General features: G+C 45.4%; 1 long non-coding RNA gene across 1 annotated transcript; it reads left to right on the top strand.

Moving 5' to 3' along the window:
• Nucleotides 1-11,891: 11,891 nt before the first annotated feature.
• On the top strand, nucleotides 11,892-13,996 carry LOC118501056. Its single transcript, XR_004903622.1, has 2 exons — nucleotides 11,892-12,151; nucleotides 12,948-13,996. It is a non-coding gene; the product is annotated as an uncharacterized LOC118501056 (long non-coding RNA).
• Nucleotides 13,997-14,628: the final 632 nt, after the last annotated feature.

Below are 14,628 nucleotides of genomic sequence, written 5' to 3'. Positions count from 1 at the left end.
GTGTGGTGTTCATTCTAATTTAAACACAATGCTGCCTTAACGCCCCGGAAACTATGGGTGAATGAACTGTAAAATGAATCAACAGAGGCTATGTAAAAGAGTTGGGGAAGGGAGAGGCAAAGAAAAAGAGCATTAGCATGTGTATTCATGCAATTCACCAACAAAGGAACAAATGAGGTCTCAGCTGATGTTTACCCATTCCCTGTTCCCTTTGCCCTAGGCCAGGGCTCTGTCTGGCTTTACCTGGGGCAGGGACCCAACCCTTTATCCCTGTGGGACTTGAGCGGGAGGTGGCCCTCTGCTTCTCGGGGTTGCTCCGGTTCTCTGTTAACTTCCACCATTAAATGGGACAGTGCGTTCCTGCCTGCCTGTCTCGTATGCACCAATCCTCTTTTCCCTTCTTACCCAGGGCCAACAACGACCTCAGCTCAGATGGTAAATGCTCTCCCTGAACCCCCCCTCTTCCCCCATTTTATTTGCTTGTTGAGTTTCGGGGTTAAGAGACCGCCAGTCTCAACTGGTTAAAAGATTTCCCGGGTGGAAACATTTTCCTCTGGGACATTTTCTGTCTCACATCCATCGGCACTTAATTATATTCCCTTTAGAACTGTTTTGCATATACTTATTTGTTGACTCCTTAATAAAGCCTAAGCTGCTCGGGTAGGCACATACACATATCAAATGTCGAAATCTTTGCTATAATGTGACTTCTTTCGTATTCAGTAAATCCACCCCCAACTGAAGACAAGGCCGGCCTGTCCCATCCTTGCTTCCCGAATCCTGGGGAGAGGGCAGATGGTCCCTGGAGGGCCGGTAGCAGCAGGGGTCTCTGGAGAAAGGGATGAAAGGTGGCATGGAGAACGTGACGATCTCTCAACTAGTTCTGCCACTGTGGAGACAGTCATACATTTTTGTCTTTTATCTCATGTCTTTTAGATCCTAAATTCTCAAAGATTTGTTTCTTGGCCGTAAGTAACATTTAGAAAATCTACCTTTATCCTTAAGTCTGAATACTTTGATTTTATTTTGTTTAGCCAGTGGAATTGTTAGAGAACACCAGGCATGCTTGATTGCCACCAGTTTATCTCAAACACTTACAGAGAATAGCCCGATATTTGCAGTGTTTTCTTTCCTGGGCCCACGTGTTCTTGGCGCCGTGCCTAAGCAAACACATTATGTAAGCATACCTTCCTCACCTGTGTGCTCACTCATCTGGCACGCAGACACCTGCTATATTCCGACTATGCTACTTGCCAAGACACAATGGTGAGCCACAAACACCATCCCTTTTGCCACAGCCTTTATATTCTAGAAAAGGATGCCAGTAGTATGGGCCAAACTTGGCTCCATTTCCTGAGAATAAACGAGAAAACCCTGTCATTTACCTAGAATACAGCAGGGGGCAGATGGTGTCCATTTTTCAAAATCGTTTGTGGCCGTTTAGCATTTCAGATGTAGCGAAGGGAAATTGTTATTACCTACTTCAGCTTTTGAAGGAAACTGGAGTCTGGTTTTGCATTTTGCTCATTGCTTTAAAAATCTGTGAACCCTCCGCCCCGCCCGCCCGGCCCAAACATTTTCTGGAATAGTTGTGAGGGGAGCTTGTTAAGTAAAGGGAGTCTACTCTGAATACTTTCAGAAAGAAAGACTATTCAATGGATTGAATGTTAATTTAATGTTTTCTATGAATCTGAATTTTCATTTAGGTGTTTGCTTAAACTGAACAGTAGCTGTGTTTTTATTGCTGTTGGGAGAATGGGGAAAAGAGACCCTTATGCTCATTAGCTAATCTTGTTTCCCCTTCACAGAGGATTGCCTCCTACATCCTTAGCCTTTCAGAAAGAACAAGAGGAACTTTTTAGAAATGTCGAGAAAGCAAATGCTGTGTGTGCGCGTGTGTGTTACATGTTATTATGGGCACAAGAATGGCATCGGAAGGGGCCAGGAATGTAGGGTGTTGTATTTGGGGCGAAGACCTCAAGAGAATATTCTAATTTTGGATTGTTTAATGCTGTGTTAGATTTTCTGGGTGCTTTGAAGCAGTAAGTATGCTGTACGTATTATGAAGCTGGATGTTGGAATTTCCTATGAAAGGGAAAATCTGAGCAGGAGCGAAGAGAGTTCCTCGAGCAGATGCTTCATCACCCAGTGCTTTGTAGGATCTTTTGGGAATCAGCCCGTTCCCCGCGCCCCGTTTCCTTCCTCCTCGGGGGACAGACAGGAAGTCGTGTCCACTCTGTCCGGCTAGGGCTCCCTGAAGAGCGAGTTAGTGGTCAAGTATCAATAGATGTGGAAGGGGAAGGGCTAAATCAGTTTCTAGTGAATCTGTGAGGCAATCGCATTTTATTATTTGGTTGAATTTATTTATCTTTCCCAGGAGATAGTCAGTTCTGTGGAACAGGGTCATGTTTCCCTTGCTCCCTATTGTCTTTCCTGTGCCCATGACATTTTTAATATACGGATACTTTCAGAGCATAAGTAACGGTCCTTCTGTGGACCTCATTAAAAAAAAAAAAAAAAGACCAAAGAGATTAAGAGATGTGGATAATCCTAGCCATGAGTCGTTGGGGAATTGTGTGTGTGTGTGATTTCCTGGTCCACCTATGAACCTGCTCAAACACAGTGGTAATAAGGAGGAATAGCTAAGGAACTCAAATGCCTTCATATTTGACCATTCAATGTTGTAAATTCTTTGAATTAGAAGGGCCCTCCCCTGTCTGCCCCACCATCCAATTCAGGAATTCCACAGCATCCCCTAAGGGGAAGACAGCTCTTGTTTCTCTCCCTCCCTCCCTCCCTCCCTCCCTCCCTCCCTCCCTCCTTCCCTCCCTCCCTCCCCTCTCCCTCTTTCTGTGGGGGTTAGAGAGTACAGATATTTTAAAAATATAAAAGAAGACAGGGGAAAATGTAGTAACATTATATGCTCACTACCTAAGAATTACCAAGTACTAACGTTTCATCCTTTTTGCCTCAGCTATTGTTGGGAAATAATTCTCCATGCGTCTCTTACCTTTTTGCACATCTGGAGTGAGCTGCCGATACTTCCTTGCTCTGGACTATCTTTTCAAGGATGTGTGTGGAGTGAACAACTGTGGAGTGTAGGTGTAGTGATTCCCTTCAGAGTTAAGCACAGGGTTTTTGCAACCTTGGAAGACAGGGAGTGTGTCTCGCTCCAGAGCAAAGAACAGGTGTGCTCAGTGACCACTGTGAAATGATCAGGTTCCTTCAACTCACGGCTCCTCTCCTACTCCTGCCACTGCCCGTGCAGGTGTCGTGGGACCTCTTCACATTGCCCTGTGGGAACTGGGCTTCGGAAATTGGCACAAAAATGATGATCTCTCATTACTGTTATTACTGTAGTGCACTGTCTTTTGTCTCTGAACCACGGGTATTGTGCCAGCATCCATAAGAGTGTGACAGGCTATTATTATAACTGTGCTAGGTAAGCTCTGGCCATGTAGTGCAGTGGGTTAGAGTGTTGTCCTGATACACCAAGATTTTGGGGTCCATCCCCAGTTGGGGCACAGACAAGAATCAACCAATGATTGCATCGATAAGTAGAACAACAAATTGATCTCTCTTCCTTCCTCTGTTTCTCTGAAATCAATAAATAAAAACAATAATAAAAACAACTATGTGAGGCCACAGAAAAGGGTAGAAATAGCACTCAAGTAATATTAATATTAAAACTTGATAACGATAAGAAAAAGAAAATTGGACGACTTCACTTATGAATGTGTGGAAGCTAAAATACTAAGCAAAATTCAGTAGAAAGTTATAAAAAGAATGAAAGTCAATTAATACGTTTGTTTCCCATATGTAAAGACGGCTTAAAATGTTAAAAAATTGACTGTGCTAGACTAAAAGGGAAAAACTGTATTATTAAAACAACTAATGGCAAAAGGCACTTGGTAAAAGCTAGCAACATTTACTAATTAAAAACTCCACGTAAAACAGGGATAGAATAAAACTTTTAAAAACATAATAAAAACCAGGAGCAAATAACATTATCAGTATTTAGTATTAGTTTTGGAATTTTTAAATAATGTAGTAGGTTAATGAAATATGTGAAATGTTGGAGAAAAACAAATCATTTACCTCTTTTTTTGCAGAGATATAAATATATATTCAAAATGTAGTGACTTTCATAACCTACTAGAGCGCAGAGGAGAATTTGGTAAGGTGGCTGAATGATAAACATAAAAAAGTCAATAGTTTTTCTCTAAGATACATATCCAGTTAGAAGTAAAAATGGAGTGTATTATAAAACAAAAATGTCTTAATTCATGAGCTGAGTGAGTTATAATGTCTATGCAAGCAGTTTTCCAAAAGATCGGTAATGATTAATGAGAATGCAGAGCATTTATGAGCTTATTTTTATTTTTATTTTTTCTCCTTTTTTTCCTGTTTTCACTTTTTTATTTTTATGATTTTTATTGTTGTTCAAGTACAGTTGTCTCCATTTTCCCCCCACCACTCCCCCTACCCCAGCCATCCCCACCTCCCACCCTCAATCATACCCCCGTATGGCTTTGTCCCTGTGTCCTTTATACATGTTCCTTGACAACCCTTCCGCCTTTTCCCCCCATTATCCCCTTCCGCCTCCCCTCTGGTTGAGGCAGCCACTGGCCTGCAGTGACTGAGAATGCTGTGGCTGCTCATGATACGAGAAAACATACACACGGACACGAGAAAACATACACACGGACTACAAGTCCTGTGGAGGAACAGGAACGGCATGGCGACTCTCTCTAGTGGAGAACGCACCGTTTTCCCACCCAAGCAGGCTTTTATTAAGAATACAGATACAGTTTGTGGACCACAGTCTGGCAGGGAAGATCAAACGAATAGGTAGCTTTCAAAGAGGCTGGTGGAACTCATGCTGGGATTCTGGGCTGAGATTTTGGGGTTTTATCACTTAAAAAGATTACAGGATCTAAAAGACTAGTTTCATTTCCTGCCCGTGCCTTCATATTCTAATTAAAGAGCATCCTCCAGCAAGCAGATCTCACAGGATCTTGCATACTCTATGTTCCAGGCCTGATTACCCCGGCGGTCCGCCGACTCTGGTCTGGACTGCACTGCCCCTGTTATTTCTGCAGGCCTGAGTTGGGCAGAGGAGACAATGGCAGCTGGGAGACTTGGATTTCTCACAACTAAGAATAAGGACTCGGGCTTTGACAAAGCCGAGGGGGCCGGGGTCGATGTTGATCACCCCTTCATTTCCACAGCCCCCCAAGTCCTTCCTGGAGGCCTCCATGTGATCATGCCTGTCTTAGGCGATTCCCCCCTTGGGGAAACTTACCCATCATTGGCTAACTGATCAAGCACTGGGGGCCAGGCAAAGAGCAGAAACAGTGCTCCTGCCCGGGAGATAAGCTTGCCTCCTTAGTGACTCCTGGTCCTGAGGTCTCTCACTCAGCCTTAGACAGCAGGGGTTACAGCTTCCTGAGACCAGGCAGGGTGGACCCCAGCATCTGGTTACTGTTAGTATGAGCTTATTTAAAAATAAAAAGAAAGAGAAAGATTTTGATTTAAAGAAGAAACCATGTCAACCAAAGTAAAAAAATTAGGTGGTTATGTTCTCAGGTCAAATCAATTTGTTTCTATTCAAAAGATAATTCAAGTATCAATAATGTTCTAAATATTCTTTTTCACTAAACCTCTCTAATTATGGAACTATTATATTTGAAATATAATATCCCCAAGAGGACTTGAATGAGAAGACTTTATAGCTGGGTCATTTTCAAACTAAACTCTAAGATAAATGTCTTTCATACATGCTTCAAAAAAACATCTGGAATGTTAACAATTCAATGGACCCAAGATTTGCCCCCAAACCAAAGGCACTTTTGTTGCATAATTAAATATTATCTTTAATTTTAAAGAGAGAAAAAAGAAATAAAAATGAATCCCATTCTTGATAGGAACAAAAACTACAAAAATACTTATGAATAAATCTGATAAAAGGAGGGTAAAAGAGATACACAAAAAAGCTACAATATTATATTAAAGGTCAGAAGGCAAGGTTGAATAAATAGAGAATAAATAGAGATATGTTTCTGTAACATAATGTTTAATTTATAATGTCAACCCTCATTAATAATCTATGTTAATATGCCCATTTAATAAACTTTAATCAGGATTAAAATGATTACTTTGGGTGGGTGGGAAAAAACAGATGAAAAGGTATTAATGTTCCTACGAAGAAGGACTTGCTTTACCAGGTAGTAAAATTTAAAACAAACGTATAGATTCAGTAGGGAACTGATGCTGGCATAGATCAGTAGGAAGAAGAAGAGGGTCAGAGGTATACCCAATGAATAGGAAAACAATGAAGGATGAGAGATGACATTTTCAGTTCAGTGGAAACGGGATGCTTTAAAAAATTAATTGTTCTGGTATACATGGGTATCCATTAAGATAAAAATAAAGCTACATTTCTAATTCACGCCTGACTCAAAAATAAATTCCAGATGGATTAATGGTATGAATCTAAAAGGGACATATTAGTAAAAGGATATTAATATAAATTTGGGATTTTAGTGTTTCCCCTCACTCCAGCCCCAAGACGGTCACGTAAAGCTAGAAGGTCAGGAGTGGAACCTCGACATCCAGCCACAGTGTTTTTCTTCTCTTGCTGAGGGCCCTGGGGAACCAGCCACAGAGAGGCAGTCCGGGCCACGGAAAGGAGAGGAATTTGACAGACAGACATGGATCAGAATCTCAATTTGCCTCTATATTAGCTGTGGGACTTCGGGCAAGCTCTTTAATTCCTTTAAGCTTCAGTTTTCTCTTCAGTGAAGCGACATCACAATAATTTTTGGAGACGCTGCAATGGTTAGATTCCCCGCTGTCTTGTAGAAGGGCCCAGCTCAGTGCCTGACACAAGCTTCGTGTCTGATGAACGTTCGCTTTCTCACATCACTTTCAGTTTCTGAGGATTTGAAAAAGAATATGATTTTGGGTGTTTGTGAAGGCTGTCATTATAGCACTCTTTGTTATGAAGAAAAGAACCCATATCGAGATGTTGGTTTGCCTAGTTCGAATCTTTCGGTTCAAGCTTCTTCCAGAAACCCGAGAACTTTGACGACTGGCAAGCTAAAGTGATGACTCTGCCTCTCACAGAAGACAATTAATAAACATGAGCTCCTCTGAGGGAGACAAATTACAGAAACCGCAAATTCCACAGTGTTTCATAATCTGAGCACAGAACCGTCCAGATCACAGTTCCTGGATGAGGGATCGTGCTTCCCAGGCTTCTCAGGCCCAAAGCTGGCTACATCTCCCCTTCCCCTGGTTTCGTCACATTGCTCATATGTTTGTTTTGCCCACTGCGAGCTGGGCCGTCTCCTGGCTCGGTGGATTCGCAGCCGCTCAGAGCCAGCCAGTCTCCACAGGGGGGTCGGGAGGACATCCGGTCTGGCCACTAACTATTGGCCCTCAGCTCTGGCAATAACATGCTGGGCTGAAGATTTATTTCTTCGGAACTCTTTTTTTTTTTAGCTTATGGCTCAGCTTCCTCTGTTCATTTAAGAGAAGCATTTTGGAGCTTCCTAAGAGAGTTAGGACTCCCACCATCAGCCGTGGGATCCAGGGTCTGCCCTGGGGCAGAGTGGAGTCCTCTGACCAACCTCTGCCTCAGGCAGGTGTTCACACCTCCTCCCTCACCGGGTCCTCTTCCTTCTCTCCGTTGGCAAGTTTGTACTTGTTAGTAAGAGACTGTCTTGTTTGCCCAGTGTCTCAATGAAAGATCCTTTGGGTATCAGGAATGGATACTCCAGCCCCCACCCCCTACCCAGCTTCAGCGAAGAGGGATTTATTGTAGGATGTCAAGGGGAAATCGCTGAGACATTCATGCACAAGACACAAAGTGCAGCCAGGCTGGAAACATTGGGAACTGAGATTGTTCTCTCCTATTCTAAGGCCCAGATGATCTCTCTCATCTCTATTTCTTCATCTCCTCTCGCTCTTTGGTGGCTTCTGGTGTTCATAATGGACCAATGTGGATGCCCCTGCCCTGGCCCTATATAGTGTTTCAGTTCAATCACCTATCTTCATCCAGTGATTTTTAAAATCTCTGTGGTAGTTCAATTTAGTGGAAAAAGGAAGAATCTGATTGGTGGCTTGTCAGTCAATAGATTGACAAATTGAAGTTAGACGTCAACCTCTGGTCCAATCAGCTTTGACCAGAAGGCAGGGCCAAGTAATAGCCATTGGCTGAGGGCCCAAACAGGTTCTCTGAGAGGACAGCTGATTATGTTAGGCCAGCCACCCAGGACCTAGCCAAGTACCAACTCTAGCCCTTCACATTTAGATAAAGCCTGATAGTTTACAAAGTGCTCTTATATACACTGTGTTGTTTTCTTGCTTGCTTGATTAATTTGTTCATTCAACAAACATGTATTGACATGCCCTATACCAAGTGCAGGAACAGGTACGCTGTACAGGCCCCATATTCCAATACGACTGTGTTGCGCGCAAGGCAGTTCTATTAGGAGTAGGGGTGCAGGGTTAACACATAGGCAGGGAATGTGATGTAAGTGCACTGATGGAGGGGAAGGTGGGCTGCTGTGGATATACAGGGAAGGGTACAACTTGGGCTGAAGAGTAAAGTGAACAACTCAGGAAGCTTGTTCAGTGGCTTGGTTATCTTTACACATCCCTGAAATCAGAAATCAGATTCTGCAGGTGAAAGTCTTACACAAGTCTTACACAATTTGGTAGCTGAGGTAACTCAGCCTCAGAGAGGCGAGGTGAGTGGCCTGACATCAGACAGCACTGGAATCAAGACTAGGTCCAGATCCTCTGACTCCTGATCCAGTTCTCACTCCCTTCGCCTGAGGACCCTCTCCTGCCAGGTTTGCTCTAGTGATGCTTTGGGTAGGACTCATCCCATTAGGGGGGTGCTTGGAGACTTGCAGACTCGGCTTGGTCACCACTGAAACACCAGGTGTGGTCACACTCTACAGAGCGTAAAGCCTTCAGGGCTGAGGTGATGGGCTGGATGGGAAAGGGGAGGAGGTTGAGGATGAGGAGGAGTTGGGAACCTGTCATCACTTGGCCTGGGAACAGGGGAGTTGGGACTCAGAATTCTAGCTCATATGACAGGAGATATTTGACTCATAGAGGGCAGGGATGAGGGTGTAGAGAAGAAATCAGACCCTTGCCAAAACTTCAGCAGGCCTGTGTCTTAGGGAGGTTGCCGAAGACAGGGAAGACCCTCTCTCTCGGAATACCCTCTTCCGAGATGGAATTGGCTGTACTAGAAGTTCCTGCCCATCTGTGCAGACCCAGATGGATGGCTGTATCCAAACAGGTGCCAGTGTCATCCCCGGGTGGTGACATAAATTTGGCCTGGGGAAGCATCTTGAGAGGAAGCCAGGGCAGGTGAAGCTTTCATCATCCTTTCCATTCCCCATCGACTTCCCTTGTAATTGGTTTCCCTTTTGACCCACAAGCTTCCTTTCTGCTGCCGAATAGGCAGTGAGGACTGTGTCACCGGAGCAACAGTTACTGAGAATCACACGCAGTTTTCAGACTGTACATCCATGCCCTTTCCTGTTGTTACAATAAATGCAGTCTCCTTGAGATTCAGCTCACCCCATTTCTTGCTCTCGTTTTCCTTTGTCTGGAAGCATGGGGTCACCTGTGACCATTTCTGTGGAAATAGAAGACACCTCTTGTCTGTTAGAAAGCCAACATCGTGGACATGGTAATTAATGGTAGCTAGTGCTGGGCCTCAGAGCTGGGGAGGCCACGGGACTGATGGGACCCTAAGAGGACACACCCCATGGAGGGCTATCTCTTCTTAGCACCTGCTTCTGGCTGACATGGAATCTGGAAATCTGAATTTAAAATAATTCAGTTCAAAATAGGCACAAAATTTCTTAAAAATACAGCTAGAACTAATAAAACGTGATTTGGTTTGAAGGCAGCTACCTGTTCTTTAAAAAATTCCTCCCAGGTACTTCATCTCTGGATTTTCTTCCTCAAGCCCCGTAACTGTGTCTATCCTGAGACAACATCAGACAACGCAAATCAGGGGACATTTGATGAGATGCCTGGCCAGTACCCTTCAAAACTGTCAAGGTCACGATGAGCAAGGCAAGACTGGAAAACTGTCAGGGGTCAGAGGGGCCTAGAGAGACATGATGACTAATTGCCACGTAGGACAGTGGAACATCAGTGGGAAAAAGTGGTGAAACATGGAGTTTAGTTCATGGTGCTGGACCAGGGTTCATTTCCTGATTTTGATAAACACGGCACGGCGATGAAAGATGCTAACATCAGTGGGCAAAGGGTGTAGGCGAACTATGCACTCTATGTACAACTTTTCTAGAAATCTAAAATTACTCCCCAATCAAGTTTATTAAAGAGAAAAGTCCCTTCTGAGCCCAAGACGACCTTTAATTGTTAGGGCTGTGAGAATGAGACCAGGTTTCCGATGTCAAGACGAACGGTGTTCTCTCTCCCAGCCTGAGTGCAGTGTGCTCAGCACAGTGTTGAGCTCCACCATCGTTCTCTTTTAGAGTGGATGGTGCCAGACACTCCTCAAAGGGCCTGTGGGTTAGTCCAGAAGCATGCAGGTGGTCATGTAACTTTGTAGCACGAAATGATGTCGCTCTTCCTACCAGTAAGAGAAAGTCTGTTTAGTGGCCTCCCACACCGCTGCCGCCCGCTAGGATGGTTCTACAGCGGCCGGAGTCGGGGTTTGAAATTCACAGGCAGTTTTCAGGGGTGCTCCCAGGACTGACATTTTGCCTAAGGACATGGTGGTTTGACCTGTAAGCCAGGCTGTGCACTGGCTGGATCATTTTCTAAGTGGCTTCTGGCTCCGTGTAGTAGGATCTGGGAAGACCCCCCTTCTTCCTAAGAAAACATTCCCGATGTCAGGAAAATTGAAGAGGCAGAGGGGGCCCAAGTGAGCTGTCAGAGTGAGGAAGGGGCCAGCATGGGACTGAGAAGCCTTTACAAATATTTTCATCTCTCCAGAGGACTTAAGTTTCTCCAAATTTGTGGTCCCTCCGACTCCACAGGAATGGTATCGCTCTGCAGTGTTCCCAGGCGATTATTTCTCCTCGCAGAGCTCAGCCTCCCCTGTCAGGACCCAATCAAATGACCACAAATCAAAGATAGCCTGGACTCATTCCACTAATAGCAGGGAAAGCCATTAGCTAGAGTTGTTTGAAAAGGGAAGTGGCTCAGATATCTCTGGGCTCACAAGGAAAGCTTCTGTAATGTCAGGTTATTGTTACCAAATGGCTCAGTGGACGGGGGCATCACATTTCTCATAATGAGAGGTTATTTATTGCACCAGTGAACTAACTCACTCTCCCTTGTTCACTCGCACAAGATAAGATGAAGAGGCTTTTCAAGTTGAATTAAGTTTAAAAGGAACACATGCTCCCAGCTCATGCTTGGGTTTAGCTCTGGTTGTGTTAGGGGGGCAGTGCAGATGGCTCCCTCTGTGGGTGGTCTGGGGGGCTCTTCAAGGTTCTCCTTGTCCAGTCTCTAATGCTTGAACTTGAACTTGTGGGGATCATTTTTTAGGGTTAGGGCAGTGTTTCAGGCATGGGTTCGTCTCTTGGGCTACAGTGATTGGTTCAGGGATAGGAACATGACAGAATGTGGGCCAATCAGAGGACTTTCCAAGAATTGTTCTAAGAAGAGCTAGTGGTGAAGGCATCGTGACTCAGGTAGGGAGGGAGGATGGATGGGAATGTAGGGTTCAAGAGGCTATGTTTCTCTGTTACAACAGGAAAACCCTTCTCTGTCTAAGAGAAGAAAGCCAAGCAGAGGTAAGGAGGGAGGACAGACGGATTGAGCAGGGTTTTCACGGCACTGAAGCTCAATTCTAGGCACTGAGAGCTCAGATACGTGTATGAGTGCTCCAATATCCTTCCACTAAAGCCCCATTTTAATGAAGCTTGCCTGTACTGGGTTTCTACCAATTGCCAGAAAGAATAGTCTGACTAACGCACTCATCAACATGCCTGTGTTCTACAACTGCCCAGGAGCACCATTTCCAGACGGCACGCTGTGGCTGGGCTCTGCAATGTCAGGTGCCTCTGGAGGGGAAGGGAGCTAAGGAGGAGAATGGAGTGAAAACACCTCGGCCCAAGAGAAGAAGCAAAACCGGGGAGCACATGTAAGTGTGCTGTCCTGTCTGGGGTTTTACCAGTTTTGCTCATTGTGTTTTCTGGTAAGGTTCTTTTGAAGAAAGGGCTCTATGACTAAAATAGTTTTACAGTCACTGGCTCAGAAGATCTTTTTCAGCCTCTGCAGTTCTAACGTTCCTAGTTATTCCTCTTAGTCCTCTGGCCTCAGCCTGTGCCCCTTAGAGGCCTGAGAGCATGCTGTGTTGGAGGGAGGGTCAGGCTCAGGGCAAGAGTGTGGAGGAGGCGGGGTGGGAGGTGGGGGTGGGAAACAGGACTGAGCTCCCGCTAAGGCCCAAGCAGTGGCCTCCCTTCCTTGCCTGACTTCTGCAGACCCCCACTGAGGTAAGACTGGAATAAGTCAGTCAGTTGCATAGAGATTCCGCCTCAGCTGGCTGTTCTCTCTCTGATACTCCACTCAGTCAGAAGGATATGTGAGGCACACAGGGTGGTCTGCGACTCTTGACTCCTGGAATGAACCCCTGGGAAGGAGGCCCCTTGCCAAGCACAGGTGCTCTGAGGCCCGAGAGAGCTGGGGAGCCTGCTGTGAGTGTGGCAGGATGTCAGGCGGGAGGGCAGGCAAGAGGACAAGGAGGAAGCATGTGGGGGTGGGGAATAATAAACTCCTTCATGGCTCTGAAGGCTCTTGAAGGCTGACTGTCAGTGATAAATAATCCCGGGATTTGCTCAAAGCTCAACAACAGCCCCTGGTGCCCTACAGCTGGGCAGAGCAGCCCACGTGAGGTCTCAGAGCCCCTGAGTGTGACAGCCTCCCTGTGGCCTTTGCAGAGATGGAGGAGGGGTTCTGAAAATGCACTGGAAAGCACTTCTGCAACCAAAATCAAAGTGAGCACCACACATGTTTACTGAGTTTTTGTGCAGGTATGTTAACAAGGAACGCTATGCTTGCAGGGGGGACTCGGAACGTGTACAGTCAAATGTTAGTGTGCCCTAATGTGCGCCCATATACCGGTCCTGCACGAGGGCTTTGGGTACAAGGGGGAAGCATAGAAAACTGTCATCGTCCCTGCGTTCCAGTTCAGTGGCAGATGCAAACACAGGAGCAAGACAATGGACTGGAATCCAGAACTTGTTTCAATGCTCTAGGATGGCCTCAGAGTAATGAAGAGACCGTGGAGGGCCAGATGCGTTTGAACTGGTTCGAGCAAGGGCAGGAGATCCGGGCAGGAGGGTCGAATTCTGAGTCCTTGCAGAAATCTCGGGAAGCAAATGAGAAACTAAAAGTCCAGCGCCAGGCGCTGGTGGAAAGAGATAACCCAAGCAACTTGAAGTGTCCTTTGGGAGGGCTGTGAGTGAGGGGCGGGGTCCGTGCAGGGCCATGGGGTAGCCGGCAGAACACCTGAAGCGACCCCCACAGCATGGAAGCCGGAGGCTATGCTTCTCTGGTGTTTGTGTTTTGTGTTTTCGTAGAGCTTGTGGCTGGTGGTGGCTGGAAAGGACTCTCCCCAGAGAGCCTGTGCAGCCTGAAAGCTGGGGAGGGTGTGGTGGCCCTGGGGTGCAGCCACAGTCCCGATGCCCTTCGCCACTCCTCAGCCCGCTGTGCCCTGTGCCCAGAAAGTTTCATTCAGAAAGAAATGCTTTCCAGGCAATGTGAAGAAGTCCCAGAAAACCCATTTTTCGAAGAAAATGTCCTTTTTGGGCAGTGATTTTTCCACTGGTGAGCTGCAAGGATTTTTAAAACCTGCAACTAAACCTGCCTGTTTAGTCAGCGGCACTGACATTACTTCCCTTAGATGGTCACATACAAAATGACTACAGCCAACATGATAGCTGCCCAGTGCGAATAAGTCAAAATTATATCAATTTTGTCAGATTGGAAAAATATGTTTTTTTGGTGTGCCACAGAGTTTTAGTAATTAGTTCACGTGTGACAAGAAATGAACAAAGTTGAATATCACTGGTCTAGGTTTTAGTGTAGTTGCAGGGAAGGCAGGCTGGAGTTCAAAATCATGAACTTGGATTTTGAACTTTCTAACATTGCTTTGCCAAGTTTTGGGAATGTTTTGGGCTCTAGGACCATAGGAGAGGGTAAAATCGTTTTACCCTCATGCAATTTGAAAAAAGGCGTCCATTTTCTTCTTATTCTTCGAAGAATTGAAAAAAAAACTGTGTGTGTGTGTGTGAGTGTGTGTGTGTGAGAGAGTGTGTGTGTGAGTGTGTGTGTGTGCACGCGTGTGTGGGAGGGGTACTGGCTAGAATGTCAGGTGACATGCCATCTAGTGAAAGACTTGTTATATGTGTTATTCAACCAGTTGCTTTGGGGAAAAAATGTTAGATCTTTTCAAATCAACATATCTAAGCCTCATAGCAAGGATTTTAGCAGAGCAGTAGGAAAAAAACATCACATCTTTCCTTGTTCAGTTCTAGCATTTTCTTCTTCTCCTCTTCTATATTATCTTTGTAGAAAGGAAGAAATTTGCCCCAAGGAGGCAAATTCAGTACAGTCCCT

This window comes from Phyllostomus discolor, chromosome 6 (genome assembly GCF_004126475.2).
Source record: "Phyllostomus discolor isolate MPI-MPIP mPhyDis1 chromosome 6, mPhyDis1.pri.v3, whole genome shotgun sequence".
In the NCBI taxonomy this organism is placed as follows: Eukaryota; Metazoa; Chordata; class Mammalia; order Chiroptera; family Phyllostomidae; genus Phyllostomus; species Phyllostomus discolor.
The sequence above is the reverse complement of the archived record's forward strand: the minus strand, read 5'-3'. Positions and strand labels throughout refer to the sequence as shown.